Source organism: Culex pipiens, chromosome 3, assembly GCF_016801865.2.
Source record: "Culex pipiens pallens isolate TS chromosome 3, TS_CPP_V2, whole genome shotgun sequence".
Classification (NCBI taxonomy): Eukaryota; Metazoa; Arthropoda; class Insecta; order Diptera; family Culicidae; genus Culex; species Culex pipiens.
This window is the reverse complement of record NC_068939.1, coordinates 108,280,005-108,296,290: the sequence shown is the minus strand read 5'-3', so window position 1 is coordinate 108,296,290 and position 16,286 is coordinate 108,280,005. Positions and strand designations below refer to the sequence as shown.

At 37.7% G+C, this 16,286-nt stretch overlaps 2 long non-coding RNA genes across 2 annotated transcripts; both read right to left on the bottom strand.

Moving 5' to 3' along the window:
* Window positions 1-340: 340 nt before the first annotated feature.
* On the bottom strand, window positions 341-1,682 carry LOC120431994 (uncharacterized). Its single transcript, XR_005607992.2, has 3 exons — window positions 1,072-1,682; window positions 696-1,003; window positions 341-616 (listed from the first exon to the last, which is right to left on the bottom strand). It is a non-coding gene; the product is annotated as an uncharacterized LOC120431994 (long non-coding RNA).
* A 3,710-nt stretch (window positions 1,683-5,392) lies between these two features.
* LOC128093332 (uncharacterized) lies at window positions 5,393-7,810 on the bottom strand. Its single transcript, XR_008212416.1, has 3 exons — window positions 7,514-7,810; window positions 7,294-7,427; window positions 5,393-5,954 (listed from the first exon to the last, which is right to left on the bottom strand). It is a non-coding gene; the product is annotated as an uncharacterized LOC128093332 (long non-coding RNA).
* Between the last annotated feature and the right edge of the window lie 8,476 nt (window positions 7,811-16,286).

The window sequence follows — 16,286 nt, the reverse complement described above, 5'->3', positions numbered from 1 at the left end:
CCACAGTTCCACAGTTGATGTAAAATTACACATTTTTTGACAAAAAAAAACTGTCATCGTTTCCAGTTGTAACATGTATTAGCATCATTTTTTTTACTGTTCACGGAATACCTATCTTGTGGTATGTAGATTACCAGCTAAATTGACGCCCACAAGCAGGGCTCACTAACGGCCGGTGAGTTTTCCTTGCCAGCAGTCCTAGCCTCGAAATCGGCCTTTATTTGTAAGATCTTGGCATTAGTTTATCCCGGGAGGAAGAACAGAAACTTCTTGTTCCGGATGTGCTTTTAAAATTATGGCGGATCATATGGAAACGGCGGATTGACAGTCATTCAGCCTTTTTCATTCTTTGCACAAAATAATTAATGTTTCGTTATTTTATTTATTTTGATAATTTTTGTATTCACCAATGCATCTTACATAAAGTCAAATCAAATTAAATAGTTTTTGTGATCCCGCATGGTGGGATTTTGCAGCGCACCAGTTTTGTTTTCACCGGAGTTTTCCGGCGCGCTTCAGTTTTTGAGGATGTTTCGGCTTTTGGAAGCCCAGAGTTGCTGGTGATGGTGTTGTTTGAGTTTGACGACCTTCGAGGAATGCTCGTTGGAGGCTATTTCTTAATTTTTAAGAATTAAGAAAGTAATACAAAAAGTTTTAGTTTTAGTTAAATAAGTACAAATCGTTGAGAAACTTACGATCGGTCACTCGGATTAATTAGACGAATATAATGAAGATCGATGGTGCCCATGTTCGAAGAGTTTCTTCTTAGTGATCGATGTAGATTTAGGTAAGATGGTCCGCTAAACTCGGACTCGGTCAGCAGCCTTACGGGCCACCTTACGGATTTTAGAGCGTGTTCTTGAGGCGGTCGGACGAGCCGTGGAACATCGGGAGCTGTTCACTGGAGTACCCAGTTGGAGAGGGTGGACAGCAGAACATTGACGAATTACAGGCCGTTGTTCTTCTTTTCCATCTAGCAGGTGAACAAAGCGATTGGCTTAACCTTGAAGCAAAAACAAATTGTGTTTCGATTATTCTCGATGCTAATTTTACAAAAGTTGCGTGACTCACCCCATCCCATATCGTCTGCCGAGATTCCGTTCAGATTGTTGTTAGCGCGACACCAACCACTCCAGTCCCTTGATCTGATACTCCTTTAACTTGTTGTTCACCTGGATCGAAGCCTCCGTCTTATTCTTATTGTTCTTGACCTTGACCTTCTGGATGATCGTCTTCGTTTTCCCGTCGACGGGGTTAAACGAAACCGCTTCTCTTCCGACTCGTCCCCATTGTCGTCATCCTCGTAGTCCGCAATGACGTACTTTTAGACCGGGAGGTCCTGCAACCATCCGATACAGGTCGCGCACGTACAGACGGTGATGTTTTTATCCCGTGGTGTCGTCGTGATCCCCGTAGTGGCGTGAGTCTTGACACGGTTCTGCCTCTTATTAGATGAAGGGTTGAGGCACCGACGAAGTCAGTGTTAAGGCTTGGGCGGCCGGCCAAGAAACTCCTCCGGTTCCGGCAGAGTCCTCCGAGCTTGGACACTGTGGTTGTCCTGGTCCACCGGGTCGTTCCATCCACGGTGATCTGGAACACGGCACCGCGGCGCAAACAAAAAACAAACGAAACAGAAAAAAGGCGACGACGATTCACCCGCAGCAGTTGTTTTGATCTTTTGACGTTTTGACCAGGCTTGACGGGCTTGACACTATAGAATGTTGGCAGTCATGCCAGATATAACGAAAATTAACGACGAGGAAATAAATACAGACTTCTGGACCACAATATTTCCTTTAGACATGTTATATTCAAATGTTTTTTTTTTCAATTAGTTTCTTGTAATTCATTTAAAAGATTATTCCTAATGACGCATAAAACAACAAATCTGCATTTGTATGTTCATGGGTTTTTTTTTTGATTCCGTAATCAACAACTTACAGTTTATTGCAGATTTTCTTCCAAGTTAATACAGACTTCTTACGAAGTAAAAGTGCCAACGCTGTTCTTGCTGTTTGAAAACGATTTACATCCCACTCGGCATTGAGAGGTTATGTTAATTTATTTAAAATGCTGATAACTTTTGATATAACTGCCGGATCTTAAAAATTCCAAAGACATTTGAAAGGTATTCCCAAAATCTTTCTAAAAATATATTACATGACCAACTTTTTTGCAAAAACCACCCTTTTTTGTATTGTTTAAACTTACTATGGAATCGTATTTTTAGCATAACTTTTGAAGTACTTATCTAAACTTGCTGATTTTAAATAGGCAGATATGGGACTCCAAGAGGAATCGACCGAGACCTATATGGTCTAAATCGGTTCAGCCAGTGCCGAGTTATTCCAGTGACATTGATTTGGTACACATGTCTACATACAGCCAAACACACAGACATTCGCTCAGCTCGAGATTCTGAGTCGATATGTATAAATGAAGGTGGGTCTAAGAGGATTAATTAAAAAGTTCATTTTTCGAGTGATTTTATAGCCTTTCCTCAGTGAGGAAGGCAAAACCAAGATATTAAACAATTATTTAATCTAAAGCGTTCCATTTCCTTGGCAGATAAAAAAAAAAACAGCCACGTTTATCTCATCATCCAAAGCCGTCAAAACAAAAAAGCAAACACACACACAAAAAAATATTACGGTAATGACAAAAGTAACTTACTTTTGAATTAAAAAGTTGTTAAAATTTGCTACATTAAAAGTTTTTTTCTTGTTTTGAAAATGAAAACTTTTACTGCTACAGTTTTTGAAAATCTCATTGCTCACTGATTTAAAAGTTTTTACTTTTAATTCGACTGTAAAATTTCTTTCATTTTGACGTTCTCGTGTAACCGTGTACGCCTAAGTCGCAAATGTAAACAAACACTTTGGTGGGTCCGGTGGTGCTGGTGAGTCTAGGACGCAAAGTAAAGCCGACCGCGGCAGCAGCCAGGACTCGGACGCGGAAACCTTCGTGAGCCAAACAGCAGCAGCGGAACGCCTTCGAAGGAGGGTGGTGCAGGAGCGGGACGAGGTCGAGTTCTCGAAAAGGACAAGGCCAGCTTCCTGCAGGAATTGCAGCTGTTCCACGGCCGGAATTCCTAAGAAGGAAGCTTGGGTGTTTTGTGGGGTTTGTGATTGATTTTGTTTGTTTTTGTAGGATGAGAGGTAGGAATGTGGATTCGCACCGGTTGTATTGGGTGGTGGTGGCCCGAGATTGAAGGTCAATTCGCGTGAGGACTGGGGCGAGATCATCGAGGAGATGGCGCTGCCGAAGCGTTGCGTGAACAAGAGATTGCGTTGAAGAAGATTAACTTCCGGTTTTTGGACAAGTACGCGAAAGTTTATTTTCACGATGGGCCTCCGACGAAGAGGAGGACGACGAAAAGCTACATAATCGGAGGTGGTCAGCGCAGATGTTGCACTCGGTGCCGGCGGTTTACAGCACCGGTGAGTATTGAGAATGTGTGCAGTGGCTAGCCAACTTCACTTACTTTCCATCTCTTTTAGCAACTTCCCGCCCACAAACACTCACGTCGCGACGGCGCAGCTTCAGCCGAATGAATCTGGACAGTGAGCCAAAAAAAATCGAATTAGGATTACGTGCTCAAAATCGAACTCCGTTCCGAGGGCCTCATCAACTCCATGTTCCGGATGCGCTTCCAGGATCGGGAACTCCCTGTTCAGGCACTTTACTTTCCAGCCGGGAAACGTCGACCACCCTTCCCGAATAAATGGCCAACTCCTCCAAGACTGTCCTGATTGAGGCCGGAAACGTGACCATCGTGTTACACTGCTGTCGCGTCGAAGCCTCCATCCGGAACCGACCAAACTGGGGTATTCGGAAGTGACCGGTGGCGTACCGTATGAAGCAGAAGCTAGTGGAGAAGCGTTAAATACATAAAAAAGTATTTTTCTAACATACTGTTTAATTTTTTTTAAATAAAATTTAACAACAGTTAAACGGGAAATGTCTCATCCGCAGCATCCGATTGTTTGCCTTGAGAATAAAATATAATACCTTTCAACAAACACTATGATTTTGGGTCGCATCATCATCTTCTATGATGAATCCTGACCAATCACCCTATCCTACTAACAAGTTTTCAGGTTCCTGGCGCTCGTGGGGTGTAAGCACAGAGTAAATCAGCTGCCCTAGTAGCAACCTGCGCTAACTAACATTCCCGTCCCTTAAAATCGAGGTCTACAAACTGACATGGCGGGCGCCGTTGGTGGCCAATGACTGTTACCTATTCGCAACTGATCTAGCTTTAGCAATCATGGTGTTTTATCTTTTCAGCGCATTCATACATGCTGTTGATAAGAGAAACACCACTAGATCGTCGAAGCCTATAATCAGTAGTGCTGAAAGGATATTACGGTTCTGTTCAGCAACGGAGGGGCAACCATGGGTGATCTCTCATGCTCATGCTCATGCTCATACTGTTTAATTTTTTTTAAATAAATGTAAAAAACCAAGCATATTTTTCTGAAATTATCCCTGTAGTGCTAAATGTTGTGTATTCTTGCCATAAAAGGTTTCTTTTCCAAATAAAAGTAAAATACTTTTACCAATACAACGATTTTGTTCCATAAATGCATGGTAGTATCAAAAACTTTCCAACTTTTAAATTGAAAAGTTTGAACTTTCTACGAATATTCACCAACGCGAACTTTTAATCCAACGAACGATCTTTTTAAATTTAGAGTAATTTTTCTTTGTGTGCACTGATTCAAAATCACCTAAACATGCTTGACAGATATTTCGCGACAGAAAATCGTCGCGAGAGTTAAACTTGCTCAATTCGGTTTAGTGCCGCGGCGACAATATGTCCTGCCGAAGCACCTCCGGATACTGCCTTTTCTGCAAAAGAATCTCAATTACTCACAGATCGCAGCACACATCGTGGTGTGCAGAAAATTTGCACGGAACTTACCTGCCGGGACGTGCACCGCCTCGCCAACGGCTGGTGATAATTGAAACACGGAAGTTCAAACTCGCATCAACACACGGTCCAAGAAAAAAACAGGTGAAAGCAGCGCTTTTGGAAGTGGTATTTATGTATTGCGCCTATCAAGAAGTAATAGATTTTGGCGATTATGTCGAAGGATGAGGAAAAATTAGCGCATGACAGCCGCAGTGCAAAACGTAAACAAATACTGGTGTTTGTGTGTTTGTGTCCGTGAAAAAATATCAACAACCTTTGGTTACCATAGACAACGTATACGCATTGCATTGCGACGTTATCTTTCTGCGGCGATTAATTGGAGCGCAGGATTCTAATTTTTCTCGAAATTATTAATAAACACAAAAACCATGACAGCAGCGCAAGAACAGCTGTTTTGTCAAACTATTTGACAGAACCAGAGACCTGGAACGGACATCAAAACGTAAACCCTGACTGAAAAGTCCGTCAGACGTCCGTCGTTTGTCGTCCGTGCAATTGTACGACGTCGCACGACAATGTCGTGCGACTTTCGCGCGAATGTCATACGTTTTTGCACCAAAATGTCGTATTTGTCGTGCGATCGATAATCGAAATTGTACGACATTGTCGTGCGACATTCGACCGACGTCGCACGGTTTTGTTATTTAGGATGTCGTGCTATTGTCGTGTGCTGTCATTTCGGATTTTTAGGTTATGTTGCTGTTGAAAAAACTGTTGTTTTGTTTTTTTATTTAATTTTTTATTGAAACACACCTAATTTCACTATAATATTCACTTTTTCACTAAATTCACTAAAAACTTCCGGATCGCCGATTCTTATCCAACTTGGCTTTCTTCAGATGGTCTCGGATTTGCCTTGACCGCAGCTTCCGGCTTGGATGTTGGTGTTGGACTTTTGCTTCTCGACGAGCTGATCAAAGTTTTACCCGGATGCGACGCCAATCTTGGATCTCAGATGGATTGATGGCCACCGGAGTACGAGATAACGTGGGATTGTGGAGTACGTGTTTGTTCCCTGAAAAAAGATAACGTTGACGTTTACATTAGGAATGACTAGAATAGCTTCTTAATATACACTGTGACAATTGCCAAATTACTTTAATGGGAAACAATTTATAAATTAAATTCATACTTAAATAATAATTATACAACAATTTTAAAAATGTATTTTAAACATTAAAATAAATTTAAAATTTAGACATTAAAAAAAAATGATTTAAAATCGCAACTAATTTTAAAATCCGAGATTACAAGAATTTAATTTTTAAAATTCTAAAATTCTAAAATTCTAAAATTCTAAAATTCTAAAATTCTAAAATTCTAAAATTCTAAAATTCTAAAATTCTAAAACTCTAAAATTCTAAAATTCTAAAATTCTAAAATTCTAAAATTCTAAAATTCTAAAATTCTAAAATTCTAAAATTCTAAAATTCTAAAATTCTAAAATTCTAAAATTCTAAAATTCTAAAATTCTAAAATTCTAAAATTCTAAAATTCTAAAATTCTAAAATTCTAAAATTCTAAAATTCTAAATTCTAAAATTTTGAAATTCATAAATCATCCAATTCCGTTTGCGTTATTTTTAAAATTCCTAATATTTGATAGACCAAATTTAATTTTTTTATCATTGTATAATCCTAAAAATATTGCAAAGTTTATAGTTCTTAAAGTTATTTAAAGATTTAAGGAGTTTCAAGAAGTCTCAGAATTTTTTGAAAATTTGTTATTTTATTATTTTTATATTTTTTCGAATTTTTAAAGTTTTAAGAATTCAAAATATAAAACTATAAATAAATTTGAATTTTAATTTTGTTTAAGAATTGTATACTCATAATTTTTAGAATTTTTGAATTCTTTACTCTGATTCTAAATATGACGAACGACATTTAGATTTTGGAAATATAAGAATTTTAACAATGTTAGAATTTAACAATTTAAGTATTTTAGAATTAAAGAATTTTAGTATTTGAGGTTTTTTTCAATTTCTGAATTTGAATATTTTAGAATTTCAGATTTTTTAATGAGAACTTTAAAACTTAAAATTTTAATGAAATATTAAATTTTATAATTTAATAATATTAACAATTTACACAAATACATGAATTCAAAGGAATTTTTAGTTTTCAAATTCTTGCATTCTATAATTTTGAAATACTAGAATTTTAAAATTAAGAATGAAAACTTTAGAATTTCACAGTTTTAGTGTTTAAGATTGTTTAAATTCTAGTAATTTTGATTTTTCTTTAGTTTGGAATTATTGAATAATCTAATCCACGTTAGATAACAATTTTGATGTTTTGAGGTTTTGAATTTAATACAATTTCACACAAACACACACTTAAAACATGACTCACCAGTTTCATCAGGTATGTGCCGCCACCTCCCGCGGAAAGTAAAACACCAAACACCAACCTTCCTCGATCGCAAACCGGTTCCTTCCCGTCCCGTCCTCCTTCTCGTCCTCCTCCACCGCCACGAAGACCGAAATCTGAAATACAAGACACTTTGATTCGGTCGCTCGCGCACCCCGGAACATTTCGCCGCAAAAAAATCACAATCTAGAACTAAACTTACCTATTATCCGTCGAAAATCGTCCAAAATCTTCGAGGCTCCTAAACCAAATCCCAAAAGGAAGGACAGCTGGTTCGATTCGGTTGCAATCAAGTCCGAACAAGATCAACTGAAGAGAACTGTCAAACTGTTTGCGTCGACGAAAATCGTGACGTCGAATTGAAGGAAAATCGATGGAAAAAACAATGTCGGGCATGTCGAGTGTTTGTCGTACGTTTGTCGTCCTTTCGACCAATCAATATCGAAACGGTAAAATCAAAACCGCGCGACAGCTTGTACGACGTGCGACATTTTTCAAACAGGGAAGGGTCACACAAAAACGTGCGACACTAGCGACATCTGTTGGGCAATAGCAGCACTACGCGGGCATTTTCCTAAAGGGTCTAAGCACAGAGAACAGATGTACATCTTGGTTATAGGCAATCAAACGTCATAATTACCCCCCCACTAGAGGGCGCTGAAACTTGGGGTGATGTTTTCATTATAACCTACAGCGAGTAAGTTGGTTTGAAATTTGAAATTGTTTTATTTCATCATAAAATCGACATTAATAGCAAATTATACCATTTTCAGGTAAGAAATAAATAGCTTAATTGATATAAACGAAAATATTTTTGTGATGGCCGATTTAACCTGTTCATTATCTGATTCAAAATAAGGAAATGTTTTAATCAACCAAAACCTAACTAATCAATTGAGTATGTAGATTATTCAAGTGAACAAATATTTTTTAAAGTCACTTCTACCATAAAAGCAAAGCTCTGCTTGAAAAATGGTAATTGGAATGATTTTCTAAATTTGCAATCTAACCTCATTCTCGCGTTTTCAATCCGGATCTCAGAATTTTCAATGAAAAAGGCAACTTAGCAAAAAAATCAAAAAGTCAATACATAGAACTTTTTATTTCTTACCACCTGTTATCTTTATTTTATTCCAAAAGATCAATTTTCTTTTAAAAAACATTAAAATAGTTTTCACTCGCCTTTGCACTTATCGTGCAAAAACGTAAACGTAACCTTGCACCAAAGTTCTCCTACTCGAATGTAGGTGGCGAATCGAGTTTTTAGCTTTGGTTTTGGGGGCCTATAACTTGTGTGTAAACCGTGTAAACTAAAAAAATGCGTTGCATACAATCTTGCATCAAAGAAATTAGAGTGTGCAGGATACGCTTGGCGGCGCCACCGTCGCGGCTGAGAATACTTGACCTAACAATGAAAAAGGCTCAATAATTTCGAAAGAAAATAAATGTTAACCTTGTTTAAATATAAAATTCACTTCTGTATAATTCCAGTTGACTAAAAATAATGCAAAATGCAATAACATTAACAAAAACATAACAAAAAATCATTCAAAAATGATTTTTCAAGCGACAACTTAAAATAGTCCCTTTACACATGTTATGTCCAATTTCGTTTTGTTTACCTTCTTTGGCGCGTAAAATTGCAACCCTCTGATGAAGGGCAGTCAGACATTGGTCTGATGTCGTTCGTACGGAATGTTTTATGCAGTGATTAGATGGTCTAACGTTCTGCTACTGTAGGCCATAATGATTTTGGAAGTGGCGCTATCTAGGCGGATGGTGCACACCCTAGCTCTTTTCAACGTATTTTGGTTTGAATTTTTACACACGTTTTTCAATGTTGTTTGTTCAATGATATACATCTGTTCTCTGTGGTCTAAGTGCCCCATAGAAATTTGAGCCGACGTTCTCAACGATTTAGTCGGTTTCAGTCTGTTGAATCGACCGACTAAATCTACCGACTAATCGGCCGTTTGTTTCACCGACTCTTATGGGAGCTTAACACAGGGATCGACCGACTAATCGGCTGACTAAATCGGCCGACTGCAACCGACAAAATCGATTGATTGATCGATGGATTTAAACGGCGTTCTGGAAGAATCCGGCTGGCAGGATGGACAGGATTGAGCCGGCTGTCAAGTACACAAGAGCAGACTCTTCCAACACATTTACACCCGTGTAGCCCCCAATTGGTAGCTGATCAGGGTTTGAATCAAATCTATAAAACTAACCTCAATTTTCTCGACTGTCTTCAATAATGTTGGATGTTCCGGAAACCTGCAGCAGGAACAAGAGCTGTCATCATAAACTATTTGTCCGCATGTGCTATTTTCCGGATCTTCCAAAAGTATTCGGAATTATTTATATTCGCGCTTCGTATTGAAGAACTTAGAAATTTCTTAGAAATTAGAAAAACCTACAAAAAATAATTTTAGAAGTAAGATTTTATCAAGATTAGTATAAACTCCACTTTCTACTTCAACTTATGCAATAAATGATTGACTTTATGAAAAACATACCCAATATAACTGCTCTCTAAACAAATTAATTTATTGAAAAACAAACTGCCACCAAAATTTTTGCTAAGTCCACTTCGTGAACAATACTAAAACCGATTTAATCATTCAATTTGTAGACCGATTCTGTAGGGACCGATTTAGTCTATCATTTCGTCGGTTTTGAGAACTGTCAAATTTTTATGGGGACGTGTTCGTGGCTTAAATTATAATATATGAGTTATTGCCGTTCAAGAGCCAAACGACATGCGACACCTAGTGTTGAGTAGCAGAACAGAGCGAAGAATGTCGATTGAAATTTTCGCCCTTTGAGGTTATGTATGCGAATTCTGTTTTGTTGAATTCCAGCGTTCAAAACAACTTTTGAGCAAAAATTCGAGCTGATACTTTGTTAACTTTTGATGCTCTATCATTTTAAACAATATTATTTTTTCAAAATTATTTTTTTTCAATTTTTTTTATTGCGTTTATTTATAGAGGGCAAAGAGTTTATAATCGAACTACTTGAATTTTTTCTCAAAAGTTGTTCTATGAGCTGTAAATTCAATTTTAAGTTTGCATTCCTATGTAACCGAACAGCGAAAATTTGAATCGTCATTCTTCGATGCTTTGCGCCATCTGTCGGAATTTTTGAGCTTTTGATCGCGAATATGTCCCAAATAACTCTTACGATACTCCGGAAGTCGTTGGTAAGGTTCTGCTTATTTTCCATCTGAAAGGGTTAGGTATATTGTTCTGATGCAACATAACTTGGAACAGGTTCTGCCCAGGAAGAAGAAGATAGTTGTTGCAAAGAAGATGAAGAAGCAGGTTGGAGGAATTGTTTCCGCTGATCGGGGCAAGACTACAATCGACATGATGTGCATGTCAGCGAGCATTTGCCACCGTCCATGACTTTCCTTCGGGCACGATTCACCAAATAAGGTGATTTTCTTAAAAACGGTGCGTTCGATGGAGTCTGGCTATAAGACAACTACCACTTTCAAAAAATGGTTTGAGCATTTTCTTGAACATGTTTGACCGACGGAAGCAAATCCGGTTTTATTGATTGTTGATGGCCAATCGTCCCACACAAATTTGTCTTTCGCCGAAAAAGCACGTGACAAAAATGTCACCGTACTGATCTTTCCGCCGCACTGTTCACATCGATTGCAACCTCTGGCCGTAACGTTTATGGAGCCGTTCGAAACGTATTTTGAGGCAGTGGTTGATGATATACTGCGCACGGACCTCCAGTATATGGCCAACGTTAAGGTTTTGGCGGAACACAACAAGAAAGCGTTTGACCTACCAATCTTATTGATGTGAACATCCCTACTATTTTTGAGATCACACCAATACTAAGGAAAACAAATGACAATGTGAACAGAGGTAAAGTAATAAAGCCGAACGATCGAGTCGTTCCTTTCCGATTACAACCAGCAAGCAGACAACAACTCTTTTATTTTACTCTTCCGAACCGTCTTTTCTGCGGACATATTACATATCACCGTTTGTCGAGAGCAAACTCGATATCAAGGAATGCTAGAAGCAACATGCAGGAATCGACTTCTGACTACTTTTTTTTTTTAATGTTAAGGAGAAAATATGGTCCAAGTTGCTCAAGTAAATATTGATGTTATATCTTTGTCATTCCTAGTGTCAAAACTATAGCACTGAACGCTTGTTCAGTAGTAGTTCGTAACAATTCCTTATGTATCTTAATTTTGACGTAGACTACGTCTTTGTCGAAGGTACTGGGGTGCCATTCCAAAAAACCCGGGCCGAAGGCCCTGGTTAACTGCGTCATCCGTCAAACGCTTATATCTTCCTTCCCTCTAATCGAATCGACACGATTTATGTTCCATTCGATTCGAAAATTATTCAGCAATTTGCTATAAAACTTTCATTGTTGGCAAAATAGTTTAACTATTGAAACAATTGAAAGTTTTAAAATGTTTTCAAAATGCAGAGATTTTGCAAGCAAAATGAGCGCTTCCCACTCACGGACGGGAATGTCAAGTACCTATTTTGAGGGGAAAATCATCCGAGCAACGCGACCGAGTGTCGGTCGCGAAAAATGAGGGGAAGTAGCGGGCCGAAATCATATATAACAGCGGTTCTCAACCTTTTCTTGGCTAGGTACCCCTTTTCATTTTGCTTAAGCTGCTGGTACCCCAAAGTTGTTAAACATGAAATTGTTCGCTTATAGGAATTTCTTTTAAATTCCAAATATCGGATTTTTTTTATAAGAAACATAAATTTTGGAGAAAAAAAATCTGTAACTGTAACTCGGGGGACATTGATAGGATTTAAACTAAATCTGTAATTTTTTTGGACCAAATTTTCTTTTTTTTGCTTCCTGGGTGTTTTTGAAACCGCATTGAGTCAGAGTTATTCAAAAACACTTTTAAAAAAAGTGAAAAAAAAATTATTGGACATTTAAAAAAATCGAAAAACACTGTTAAAAAGTTAAGGCTCGTATCTAGAATTGTTTGAAAACAAGTACTGGATAGGTCACACAATGCCCATGTACCTTTCTTAGGTTATTTTTTTTTCCTGTGAAATACATTGAACATATTGTAAATTTTACTGAAAATCATTTTTATAAAGTGAAATTTTCGATTTGTATTTTTTTTCAATTAAACTAAAATCAAATATTTTTCATCTCTAAAAAAATCTTCACTGCTTTTTTGGAACATTGAACATTTTAAACAACACCACACTAATATTTCGAAAGAGTGTTTTGTTTGATAATTTTGAAGAAAAGTCTTGATCTTGAAATTGAAATAGAAAAAATTATAAAAAATCACTTCATTTTTTGTACCATTGCACAGTGGTCCAGATCGCAAAATTAAGTGGAAAATTGATTTTCCGAAAAATGGTAAAGTTTTGGAGCTTTGGTGTCTTCAGAAGAGTTGTTGCAAATGTAAAGGGGCAACTTTTGGTAGGGTGGTTCACGATTAGGGTTATTTTGAAAATCTAACTTTTGAAGAATATGTTTGTCTTCTAAAAATTTGTTGGCCAATCCAAGCAACTTCGTCGAAGACACCAACATTTTATCTCGTAATCTACGCCTTCTACGACCAAAAACAAAAGCATATGTTTGGAAAAACTTCCAATTTCGTTGGGGTGGTCCCATATGATTTTCCCTTGAAAATTAGACTTTTCCAATGAAAATATCTCGAGTTGAATGAAAGACACCCCTGAGATTTTTTCAGTGTTTGAAGTGCTGAATCTCCTCTTTCAAATGCAACCTGGTGCTTAAAATTTGGCTTTCGCCTTATCGAGATATTTAAGATTTTAATTTGCATCTTTTTTACCCTAAAATGCCTGTATCTTTTGACCCTCAAGTCCAAATTGACCAGCCAAAAAATAAAAAAATGTTTGTTTTTTAGAGCACTAAAAGTGCCCCTCATATGTTCCAAGATAACATCAATAAAAAACGTTATTTAATCCACCCTTAGGTGGTTGGTGCCTTCCTCACATTCGTTGGAAAGGTCATTTAATTACCTATCCAAAGATAGGTCGCATGATATATTTGGACAACGTTTTCATCAAAATATCTGCGATCCGGCCTCCAAAAAATGCATAAATAACACTTAAGTGCGTATAACTTTTGATAGGGTTGTCAGATTTTCAACGTTTTGGACGCGTTGGAAAGGTCTTTTGATTATCTTTCTAAAAATGTATAACATGCCAGATTTTCATATAAAAACCACCCTTTTTACAATCTTCCGGACTTTGGTTGAAATCGTTTTTTAGCATAACTTTTGAAGTACTTAACTAAACCGCATAATTTTTAATATCGACTTATGGGTCCTCAAGACGGATTGAATGACGCCAAAACGGACAAAATCGGTTCAGCCAATGTCAGGATAATCGAGTGACAATTTTTTTGATTCTGAGTCGATAGGTATACATGAAGGTGGGTATAGTAGGTCTAATTGAGAAGTTCAGCTTTCGAGTGATTTTATAGCCTTTCCTCAGTAAGGTGAGGAAGGCAAAAATTAGGTACTTTACTTTGTAACATTTACAATAAAAACATTTTTTCCTAAGTTTAATTTTTGGCAAAACTATAAGACAGGTAAAAAAATAATGTTAAATAATGAAACTTTACAATCTTTTACCAACCTTTTGAATTGTTTTAAGAGATGGTAGTTTCTTTCTTTCTTTTCCAGATTTGAGACAAAAATTTATGGAAAAAAATTAACAAAAATCTAGAAAAGGTACACTTTATTTAAGTTAATATAATTTCTTATTGAATGCACGCAATTTTTCTCATTTAAATATTTTTTTTTTTGAAAATTTTCTTTGTGTTTTGTCAATTTTTTAGAATCATAGCTTGGCCAACAATTTGAAGAAAAAAAAAGTTTTTTAGGAAAACTTTATCATAAAATTTGCCAAAGATTTGTGATTAGAACATGCCATCTCAATGTACAGATTTTCGAAAATATTCATAGCACTTGTGTATGGACAGCCCCCATTTTGTATGCATAAATCAATCATGCAAAATAGCGGTCGGTTCCCTTGAAGTTTGGAATCAGGAATTTAACTTTGAATATGAACAAAAAACCTTAAGAATCAGGTGGGATTCGAACTCACACCCTTTGGATTGATGGTCTGGGACGCTAACCAGTCGGCCATCATGGAGTAAATGCTCTTGAACTGATTTGATCCGTAGTGGCGAAATAATGTCACAAGGTACAACATATCAAACCATTATATAACTACTAACACCGTCTCAAAACAGCCCAGGACCATCTCATATACTCATGGACTGGACAAGGGAGTCGTGGATTGCCTGGCCCGAGTCATCTGCATTACCGATCTTTGTCTGTACACTTTCAGAAGAAATCGTTAGCCAGAGAATGGTATTCGCTTCAAAAAGGTTCTTGAGATATATGGTGGTTACTAACCGAACCGTCTTAGTTGAAATATACTGTGGTCATGGCCAAGTCCTGCCAAGACGGGGGTTCAAATACATACATACATACATACATGCATACATAAATCAATCATGCAAAATAGCAGGTTTTTTTTCAAGTTTAATGATAAGCAAAAACGAATTGAATTAAATAATCTGCAACAAAAGGTTGCGTTAAATTTTGTTTCAAATTTGTTTGTTTTTTCTTCTCTTAAAATATTTTGTCTGGGATATTATTCAAATGTCCGCCATTACGGGGTTTGTCTTCTGGTACCCCCTGAGACCGCTCGTGGTACCCCAAGGGGTACATGTACCCCAGGTTGAGAACCGCTGATATATAAGAACGCGCGCCAGTTTTCTGAGCATCATTCACGTCTTAGACGTCGGACCGGCAGCAGCAGCAGCAGGAAAGCTCAGCCCAGAGCAGCAGCAGCAGGAGAGAGGGACCAGAACTGGAAAAGAAGTGCGCATCGCCTTCTCGTCGTCACCTTCAGCCAGTTGCCTCTCGATGGCCGGACCGTTTGGATCTTTCGTGGTTGCTGTGGTTCGGAGGTGCCTCACTCCCCGTCCCTCGCCCCACCCGGGACGAGGCATCAACAAGATGTGTCGCGCGCATGCTGCCTTCCGCCGAAAAGCCTCTCGTGGGTCAAGCCGTGGTTGTGAAACAATCAGGACATCCAACTAGCTCGTCGCATTCGCGGCGAGCGCTTCTGAAAGATTTACGTCTCATCCAATTCTAAAGTGTTGAAAGAGTTGCCCTCGTCCCACCCGGGACGAGGCAGCGAGCTAATTTGAATTTAAATTTCAGGAACAAATTTTGGTCTTCGGGGGCGACGGAATGCACAGCTTTCTGAGGCTGCTCTCGCCCCCAACCTCTCTGCCCTCCCCCCATTCTGCTCTTAGCATTCTTGCAAAAAATCATCCAATGCTCTCGTTTACCTTCAAAATCAATAGTTATGTATTGATTCATGCCTAGAAATGCTAAAGTTTATTCATCTTTTTAATCTTATTCAAAATTTCAAAGAATTTAATTTTTTCGAAAGTGTCGAAAGTTAAACAATTTGCTACCCGATTTGATTCTCACCAAACGCACACATCTAAACTTTACGTATTCTACGCCATTCCGGTTATGTCTGTGACATAACTACTTTGACTTTTACAATGCATGATTTAAGTAACTTCAATTCCTTTACGGGTCGATTTAAATGTGTTTCATCAACCAAATTTGAAAACATGCGATGTCATTTTTTTTTAAAGCGCAGCGTACTTGACGTTTACGTCGGTATTAGGGAAGCATATATTGCGACAATCAGTTGAAAGTGGTTTTCAATAGAGAAAGCCAAGGAACAATTTATTTTTTTTACTATTATTGTTGGCCTGATGTTTGGTGATGTCCATTTTAAACCATTAATCCAATTCCGAAGAATAATAATTACAATAAAACGTGTTTCGTTATCGAGAATTGAAGACAGTGATCGAGTGTTGGAGGACTGTGATATACATTGATCCCTTTTGCGATGTAAATTGTAATGTTTTATTTCGGTTTAACTAAT